The 8,340-nt window shown below is 42.1% G+C and overlaps 1 pseudogene; it reads left to right on the top strand.

Annotated features, from left to right (window-relative positions):
• Positions 1–4,239: 4,239 nt before the first annotated feature.
• On the top strand, positions 4,240–6,135 carry LOC102495002 (serine/threonine-protein kinase VRK1-like; annotated as a pseudogene).
• Positions 6,136–8,340: the final 2,205 nt, after the last annotated feature.

Here is an 8,340-nt window from a genome sequence, read left to right on the forward strand (position 1 = left end):
TCTTTTCTGGATTTAGATGTCTCTATGCCTCTCTAAATTTGGATAATTTTCAGCTAATATAGTGAAAGAGATTGTCAATGCCTTTACCTATCTTTCCACCTTCTGGAATACCTAGATATGTGGCTATTTGGTTGTTTATTGGCGTCTAGAATTTCCCATATGTTGTCCTGATTTTTAATGGTTATTCTTCTATTCTTTTGGGTTGCTTGAACTAAGTTGAAGTTTTGTCTTCAAGGTCGGGGATCTTTTTCTGAATTGGAGTTTTGTCTTCAAGGTCGGGGATTCTTTTTCTCTGTATGGTCTAATCTGCTATTGATACTTTCAAGAGAAGTTTTGATTTCCTGCATTGTATTCTTTTTCTCTAGAAGTTCTGCCTGAACCTTTTTTAGGGTGTCTATCTCTTATGGAGTTCCTCCTTCAAGTCATCAAAGGATTTTCTCATCTCCTAGAATTGGTTGTCTGTTTTCTCTTGCATCTTGCTGAGTTTTATTACAATGACGAGTCTGAATTCTTTTTCTGAAATTTCTGTGATCTGTGTTTTATCCATTGTTGGTGAGGAGTTATTATGTTCCTTTGTGGGGGAGGTATTTCCTGGTTTTCTCCTATTTCTTGGGACTCTGCTTTGATCTTTTGTCATCTGGTGATATACTCACTTCTTCCTATTTCTTTGGAGTGTGTTGCTATACCTGTGCGCTCATGCCCTTCCCTATGGTGTGAGTTAGCTCTGTGCCAGTTTCTTTCCTCCACTGTGGGTGAGAGTATGGAACCCACAGTGAGAGTTTGGGAGTTATGTTTTCAGAGGAGAGTTTCTGTTCTTTTGTTGCTGGTTAGTGGTGGTTGTGGGGAGAGAATTCCTTCAAACCTCACTGTCTTCAGGTGTTTGGTTCCTAAACCTCTCTGCCCCCAGTGTGGCTGGAGGAGGTTGACCTGGACAGGTAGTCCATAAGAGCTGGAGCAGCCCCTACTTCCCTACTGCAGGACAGGCAAGGGCCCCTGCTGATGAGCCAACGCCAGACAGCTTTTGCTTCCTTGTTGCTCCTGGATGGGTGAGAGCAGAATAGCACCAGCACATGTTGGGCAACAGCTCCTTCCATCTCTGGGACTGTAGGAACTGGATGGTGGTCTTTGAAGGCATGGAAGCAAAGGTCACATAGGAAAACAAAGGCTACCTGGCCTTCACTGCAGGATAGCTGAGGGTCCCTGCTGATTAATGAAGGTCAGGTGGCCTTTGCTTTCCTGTGCGACCTTTGCTTCCATGTTGCTCCTCCTATCCCTGGGACTCCCATGCCCCTCTCTTTAAACCCTCTCTCTTGAACTCTCTTCCTCAGCCATTCTACTCCTGGCCCTCGTTTAGTTCCTTGAATGCATGGAGCTGGTTCCAGCTTCAGAGCCTTTTGTGCCAGCCATTTTCTCTGCCTGGACCACCATCTCTATGGTTCTTTGCCTATGAGAGGTCTTGAGAATGTTCATGAAAATTTGCATTATGAAAAAAGTATGCATTATTTCAAACTTTTTTTGGTGTCAAAATAAACTTAATTTCATTTTTCCATAAACTTTTGGAAGTCCCTTTGTGTTGGCATATCTCCCATGGGCACCCTGTTGAAGACTTTATACGCCTGAGATATTTTTATTGTGTTCTCTAGCTCAGCGATAATTTGGCTTGTTATGAAGTTCTGGATTCAGGATCAGCAGGTGGTATAATGGTTACATTGCTGGAATCTCACATGGCAGACTGTGGTTTGAGTCCTGGACCTGGTGGCTTGAGGTTCACACTGGGCACATGTACGTGCATGCCCAAAATCTCCAGAGAAGAAGAGATTGCAGCACGGCCATCCCCCCTAGGAGGTGATTTCTTGCTTCCTGCCTTTTTCTGTCTCTCGGCAAGGGCACATGTCCTATAGCAAAAATCTTTCTAAAATGAAACAAATAAATAAAATAAAGTTCTAGATACAAAGTCATATTTCTGTAATTCTTCACAAGTGTTATTTATTTTCTTCTTTGAGCCTACCATTGCTGTTAAGAAACTGGAGGTAAATTTAATTCTTGTTGCACTGTAGGTGATCTGCTCTGGTAATTTGGCAGGTTTGAAATAACAACTCTTTCTCTTTCCTCTTTTTTTTGGGGGGTGGGGGGGTGCATGCACTTACTGGAAAGAGAAAAAGGAAGAGAGGAAGAGAAAGTGAGAAATCGCCCCCTGGGGGGGGTGTATTCCACAATCTCTTCTCTTCCATTCTCCTTTCGGGAATTTAGCCGCGGATGCACATATACCCAGTGTGTTTTTCAAGTCGCTGGATCTGGGACTTGAACTGTACAGTCAGCCATATGGGATTCAGTTGCCTTAAGCACCATACCACCTGCTGGAACATCTTCAGTGTTTTTTGTTTGTTTGTTTTGTTTTAATTAATTAATTAATTAAATTTCATTTGTGCTTTTTTTTTAAGAATTATTTAATTTAATTTAATTTATTCATTTATTTATTTTAATTTGACAGAGAGAGGAAGAGGGAAAGTTAAAAATTAAGCCACCAAGTCCAGGACTCAAATAGTGGTCAGCCATGTGAGAGTGTCCAGCACCTTAACCACCACACCACCTGCTGGTCCCATCGCCGTGCTCTTTTAATTCACAGGATGTTATTTGTTTTAATTCTAGGGAATGAATCTTCATGAGTTCTTAAAGTATTTGCCCTTCTCAATTTCTCCTTCCTTTCCTTCTAGACCTCCTATGGCTTGAATCTACAGGTTAACTTCTGTAGTCTATGTTTTCTTTCTTTCTTTTCTTTTTTTTTTAAGAAACATTTATTTATTTATCTATCTATTTATTTGTTGCAATTTTCAAGTTGTTGGTTCTGGGACTTGAACCCTAGTCAGCCATGTGAGAGTTCAGTACCTCAACTACTGTTCACCTGCCAGCCCCTGTATTCCACATCTTTTAGCATTTCCATCTCTTGTCTTTGTTTTCCTCAGCTGCTTTCTTACAGAGGCCCTAGGTCACACCTTCCTGCTCATTGCTTATTTGGCAGTATCTGTCCTTTATTCTACGTATCCTTTCCTCTTGGGAAAATGAGAAATAACCCCTCATGGGGGAAGGCCACACCGCAATCCCTTCTCCTCTAATCTTTTGGGGTTTTGGATATGCACACACACAAGCCCTGTGCGATATGTTTTTTTTTAAAGAGTTATTTTATTTTATTTTATTTTATCCATTTATTTATTTTAATTTGACCAGAGAGGGGCAGACCATGAGAGAGAGAAAGAGAGAAAGTGAGAAAGTAAGTCACTGAAACCGTGGTCTGTCATGTGGGAATCCAGTGCCCTTAACCACCACGTCACCTGCTGGCCCCAAGCGCTGTGTGATTTTTTAAGCCACTGGGTCTGAGACTCGAACCATATAATTGGCTAATTGGCACCTTAACCTCAATCTGCTGGCCCCCTTTTCTCTCTCTCTTTCTTTCTTTCTTTCTTTCTTTTTTTTTTTTTAAGGTTTTTGCCATAAGATACATGCACTCACCAGAAAGAAGCGAAGCGGTGAGAGGGAAAGTGAGAAATCATCCCCCAGGGGAATGGCCACTCTGTAATCCCTTCTCTTCCATTCTTCTCCTGGGATTCTGGGCAACACATACACACATGCCCAGCATGATTAACTGCCAGATCTGAGATTCAAACTGTAGTTGGTCATTTGAGTCCAGCGCCTCAACCAGCACGCCACCTGCTGGCCTCCTCTTAAAAAAATTTTTTTTCTTTGATTTGTCAAAGGGTGCATACCCTCACCAGACACGAGAGAGAGAGAGAGAGAGAGAGAGAGAGAGAGAGAGAGAGAGAGGAAGCTGCCAGGTCCGGGACTTGGGAAAGCACCCCCATGAAGCATAGTCACATCACTATCCCTTCTCTGCCATTTCTGTAGTGATTTGGGCATGCACGTGATGTATTTTTCAAGCCACTGGGCCAGGGTTTGAACCAGTGGTTGGTCATGTGGGATCCAGATCCCTTAACCACTAGTGCCAGCACATGCCTATTATTTTCTGTATTAAAATATTCTCAGGCTGGGGACTGACAGTTGGTATGGTGGTCAAGGCACTGGATTCCCACATGGCAAACCATGGTTGAAGTCCCAGACCTGGTGGCTTGCTTTCTCACTTTCTCTCTTTGGTCAAATTAAAAAAATAAAAATAAATAGGAGTCAGGAAAAGTGGCGGGAAGTTTATACTGGGCTGGAGGTGAGCAGTCTGCGATCTGGGCGAAAATGCATTGTGTAAAAGCAGCTCAGGCTGGAAGACAGGGCCCTGCAAGGAGACGTCTTACAGAACAGTTTGCAGTTGAGGAGATAAGAACTGACATGGCAAAAAAAAGAATGGAAACTTAGATTACCCATTGGCCAAGGTGGCTTTGGTTGTATTTATCTTGCTGATCAGAATTATTCAAAATCAGTCGGCAGTGATGCACCCTGTGTTGTAAAAGTGGAACCTAGTGACAATAGGCCGACCCCATTTTACTGAATTAGTTCTATCAATGCACCGCTAAATCAGAACAAATTAAAAAATGGATTCATAAATTGAAGTACCTGGGTTTTCCTAAGTATTGGGGGGTCTGGTCTGCACAATAAAAATGGAAAAAGTTACAGGTTTATGATAATAGATCACTCTGAATGACCTTCAGAAAAAATGTGAAGCAAATGCCAAGAGGTTTTCTCAGAAAACTGTCTTGAAGCTAAGCTTAAGAATTCTGGATATTCTGGAATACATTTATGAACACAAGTATGTACACAGAGATATCAAAGCCTCAAATCTACTCTTGAGGTACAAAAATCCTGACTTGGTAGATGATGACCTTGCTTATCGGTAATCCAGAAGGAGTTCATAAAGAGTACAAAGATGGCGTGGTGGTTGCGGGTGTTGGACTCCCATGTGAGCAACTGTGGTTTGAGTCCATGGCTTGCTTCTTCACTTTCCCTCTCTCTCTTTCTCTCACACACTCTGTCCCTCTCTGGTCAAATTAAAATAAATAAGTAAATAAATAAAAAGTTAAAATAAAATATTTCTTTTAAACAAAAAGAGTACAAAGAGGACCCCGAAAGATGTCATGACGGCACTAGCAAATTCACAAGCATTGATGTGCACAATGGCGTGGCCCCATCAGGACGTGGTGATTTGGAAATACCTGGTTATTGCACAATCCAGTGGCTCAGTGGCCATCTCCCGTGGGATGATAATTTGAAAGAGCCTTATTATGTTAGAAATTCCAGAATTAGATAGAGAGAAAATATTGCAGGTTTGATGGACAAATGTTTCCCTGAGAAAAGCAAACCAGGTAAAATTGCTAAATACATGGAAACAGTGAGGTTATTGGACTATACTGAAAAACTTCTTTATCAAAATTTATGAAATATTATGGGACCAGCAGTTGGCCTAACAGCTATGTTGCTGAACTCCAATGTAGTTGACCGTGGTTCGAGTCCCAGACATGGTGGCTTAAACTCACGCTGGGAGCGTGTGCATGCATGCCCAAGATCCCGAGAGGAGAATGGAGGAGAAGGGATTGTGGTGTGGCAATCCCCACTGGGGGGTTATTTCTCGCTTTCTGTCTCTGTCTGTCTTTCTCTGTTTTTTCTGGCGAGTGCACGCGCCCTATAGCAAAACCTCTCAAAAAAAAATTAATTAATTAAATTATGAGATGTTCTTTTGCAGGAACTAAAAGCTATAGGAGTTGGGATGATGGCACACTGGACCTCAGCGTTGTGGAGAATGGAGGCTTGGAAGCAAAAACATTAACAAGGAAGAGAAAGAAGGAAATTGAAGAAAACACAGAATCTAGTGTTGAAGATATGGAATCCTCAGACTCACAGAGGAGGCCACACAGACCCAAAGTGAGGAGTCCCGAGGAGCAGTACAGCGAAGCGTGCCTCAGCCAGAGGCCAGCAGCAACTCTGACTGTTCAAGAAACAGAAAGAGAGTCCAGAAGTAAATCAAATGCCGTGAACCAATTTTTCTTTTTTTCCTTTCATTGGACTTTTTTCTCTTTTTCTATTGTGTTTTATTTTTGTGAGTCTTGTGCAGTGGGAGCAGTAATTAAATATCCATGTCTTTGGGAAACACACTTTAAAAAAAATAAATGCTTTGTACAATTTATTGAAAACTAATGTATAAAATTCCCAGATCTTCAAGTTATACTCTTTAAGCTGTCTCGAGCTGTATGTGTTTGAGGTTTGGGAGTACAAGTTAGAAAAATGACTATGTATGGTGTGCACGTTTTATTTTTTTTGAAGAATTATTTTATTTAACTTTATTTATTTATTTATTTTAATTTGACCAGAGAGGGACAGAGTGAGAGAGAGAGGGAAAGTGAGAAAGCAAGCCTTCAGGTCTGAGACTTGAACCATGGTTGGCTATGTGGGAGTCCAGTGCTCTTAGCCACCACGCCACCTGCTGGCATGGTGTGCACTTTTCTAATCATTGTGCTTTTCCTGGAATGGATAAAAACGTTTGTCAAAGTCCTCACTTTTAAAGAAATGCAAAACTTAAAAGTCTCTTTTTGCTTGGAAACAAACACATAAATAAATAAAATTAAAATTAATTCTTAAAAAAATTTCTCAGGCTGGCCTGTGGCATGATGGTTAAGGTGGCTGGATCTCACGTGGCCAATTATTTGGTCAAGCTCCAGACCCAGCAGCTTTAGAAACACACTGAGTGTGTGTGCGTGCAGGCCCAAAACCAGAAAGGAGAAGGAGACAGAGGAACAGGGATCGCAGCGTGGCCCCCCATCGGGGTACTTTCCCACTTTCCCTCTTTGTCTCTCTCCAGTGAACACTGTGCCTCTGGAAATTCTAAAAATTCTCTTTCTTACCTCGAACACTGTGCTTCTGGAAATTCTAAAAATTCTCTTTCTTACCTAATGTTTCCACTCATGTCCTTTTGTGTGATTTCTGATTCTTGCTTCTTTTCTTCTTCTTCCCCTACTTTCTACATACTTTTCTTAGCTTATTTAAGAGTTTGGGCCTGGCTTTTCCAATAATTGTGTACCAAGTGGTGCATATTACACCTGCTATCTTTTTTTTTTTTAATAATTATTTAATTTTATTTATTTTAATTTGACCAGCCATAGATACAGAGAGGAAGAGAGAGAGGGAAAGTGAGAAAGCAAGCCACCAGGTCCAGGACTTGAATCACGGTTGGCCATGTGGGACTGTCCAGGCCCTTAACCGTATTTCTCAGGCATGTAGAGTTTTGGCCTGAAATCTTATGATATCCTGGGAACCACTGACTATTCTCAAGAATAGTTCTATTATCACTATTTTGTTTTTGCATGGAAAAACACATCATGACTTTTTTGACAACCCAATATATATATCAGGAAGGATCGAAGGTTAACTCTAGTCTCTATTGCTCTTTATGAGTTTAAGGTGCGTTCATTTTCTAGTGTTACATAACACATTACAACACATTTAATGACGTAAAACAGAATATATTAACTTCTCATGGTTTCCATGAGTGAAGGGTCTGGATATAGCTTAGATGTGTTCTCTGCCCAGGATCTGACAAGTATGAAAACCAGCAGGTGTTGACCAGGGCTGTGGTCCCATCTGAGACCTCTGAACTCTCTTCTGTGGGCTTTTCTAAGCTCATGTGTTGACAGAATAATTCACTTTCTTGTAGTTGTGTGACTGAGACTCTTGGCTCTGTGGTAGTCAAAGAAGACCAACCAAACAAACATAAGCAGAAGCTACTGATTGAGAGCTTGGAGCCGCGCTGGCAAGCCAAAGAGTTGGAAGGATTTTCAGTGGAAGAAAGGGAAGGGTTCAGGTGTGCTCTGGCAGAAGCTGCGGTCACGGGGCATCTGTAAGCACACTAATTAGAACCGGGGCACCCTGTGTGACTGGTTAGTTAGGAGTATGTGATTCTCTCTGGTTGAGCCTCATCTGGAAGGGGAGACAAAGCTAAAGCTGTCCGTTACCAATCGTATCCTGGGATTCTGGAACTGATTGTTGCAGGGGTTATTGTTTGGCTTCCTGGATAGCTGCTGGAGCTCAGAGTCTGACAGAAAACTTTAGTCTTCTAAGTATGCCACCATGGCTATTCTGGTCTCTTCTGCTTCCTTTATGTGTGGGTCCTTCGACTCCTGGCACAGGGACTCTCCCCTTCAGGCTGCTTCCTGGGCTGTCTCCTAAGATAATGGTATGGTTTCCTGGCCTGACCATGCAAGTTAGGAGTGAGAGTTCCAGTCTGACATTTAGCCCAGCTGTTGTTCAGCCTTTCAGCTCCAAGGGGTCCTACAGCTCCTACCATGTGGCCCTCTCCTGTGGCAGTTTGTTTCTTCAGGGTCAGCAGAAGAGTACCTCTCACTCTGCAGC

Source organism: Tupaia chinensis, unplaced genomic scaffold (assembly GCF_000334495.1).
Source record: "Tupaia chinensis unplaced genomic scaffold, TupChi_1.0 Scaffold142716_1, whole genome shotgun sequence".
NCBI lineage: Eukaryota > Metazoa > Chordata > Mammalia > Scandentia > Tupaiidae > Tupaia > Tupaia belangeri.